We start from the raw sequence: 2,001 nt of genomic DNA on the forward strand, positions 1-2,001 counted from the left end.
GCCGTTTGTTTCTATAGAAACTAAACTCAAAAAGTAACCTATACATATATGGCATGACTTCTAAATGTCTTTGGTTAATTTATAATGAATTTCCAAAGTCAGATCAGGGGATCCAGAAACCGTTCTGGCCCTGTCTCACGAAAACTTTAACATCTCATAATATACTGTTCATATGAATGTTTCGTTACTTTCCTATGAAAATAAATTCATCAAGGTTCGATTACATAATTTATTCACTATTTAATTCCATTCCTACTATTTTTAGTTATTTTTCACATCCATATCGATTATTCGCCAAAGCATCTATTTTAAGGTAAACTTTACCTATTTCATGATCCTCCATGGATCAACTAGAGTTTGTCATACATATACCAAAAGTGATCATGAATAACCATTCCCATGGCTAACCGTTACCAACATTTCCATACCTCTCGACGGACAACATACAAAATGATTATAATGCTATGATCAAAGTATATTTAAGCCATTTTCGCATGGCTATCCAAATTTACACAAAACCGAAGGGTACATGACCAACAACAAAAGGGTAGTCCTATACATGCCATTTCAAAGTTCAACCAAAAGTATACCAAAAGGAGCTTTGATAGTGTGGGTGACTTCGACTTCAAAATCCCGAGTCCGATACCTGAAGAACCAAAATCTATAAAACAGAGAATTAAATAAACGGAGTAAGCATTAAATGCTTAGTAAGTTTTGAGCAAAGAATTTAAGCACATCTGAAGTATAGCATTCATATAACTAAACGGATAATTCCATATATACATATTCTCAAATCATTCCTACTTCACATTCCAACCCCTATATTCATACATAAGGGATCATCTTAGCCAAATACCGAAGCTCATTACTCATCGAGCGAATACTCGCTCAAGGAATCAACTATCCAATGCACATACGAAACATACCTCATTGTTGGGATTTTACAAGCGTATTAACTGAAATTTTTGCAGCAAGATCGCTCATTCCCGAATCACGTACCTTCGAAATTTAACCGGATATAGCTACTTGTTCAAATGCCTTCGGGACATAGCCCGGTTATAGTAACTCGCACAAATGCCTTCGGGACTTAACCCGGATTTAGTGACTCGCACAAATGCCTTCGGGACTTAACCCGGATTTAGTAACTCGCACCAGTGCCTTCGGGCTTAGCCGGAGTTAGTAACTCGCACAAATGCCTTCGAATCTTAGTCCGGATATAGTCACTTAGCACAAAGCCTTCGGGACTTAGCCCGGACATCATTCGAATAACCATGCACATTTATCAATAAATCATGACACATCCGTATTTCATTTTCATTACCAAAGCTCAACACAAGACACTTATCACACTTGCAATTTCGGCTCAATAGCCACATACAAAGAGCATGATTTTGATTTGCTTAAAACATGATCTAATCAAATCATAATCTAAGTTCCATTACTCAAAACTTACCTCGATGTGGTAGAACGATTTCAAGGCTATTCGAGAACTTTTTCCTTTCCCTTATCCAACTGTGGTCCTCTAAGCTCTTGAGCTAATTCAAACAAATTTAACTTATTAAAGTCTCATTATGCTAGCTTATGGTCGAATATGACAAGGAGTTTAATAGGTCATATGGCCACCCTTTAGCTCAAATACACAATGGTCATGGGCATTTTTAATCACATTAAGCAATTTAACACAATTCATTTGAACATCAAAAGAGAACCTCAAGGTACTTAGCCCATATATACATTAGGCATTAGAGTCACATATATATGGAATCATGAATCAAACTCAACATTTTAGCCCACACTCTCTTTTAGCCGATTATCTAAGCCAAGATAAAAGCATCAATATGCTTGCCTCTAACCGAACACATACAACACAAATCTATTTCATGTGGCCGAATATACATGTCTAGGTTGAGGCCGATTATATGCTTAATACTTCCTACAAATATGGTTGCTTGTATTGACTACATACCATTTTGTTTCAAATTCAAAACTCGCTAATACACA

The sequence above is a fragment of the Gossypium arboreum genome, chromosome 8 (genome assembly GCF_025698485.1).
Source record: "Gossypium arboreum isolate Shixiya-1 chromosome 8, ASM2569848v2, whole genome shotgun sequence".
NCBI lineage: Eukaryota > Viridiplantae > Streptophyta > Magnoliopsida > Malvales > Malvaceae > Gossypium > Gossypium arboreum.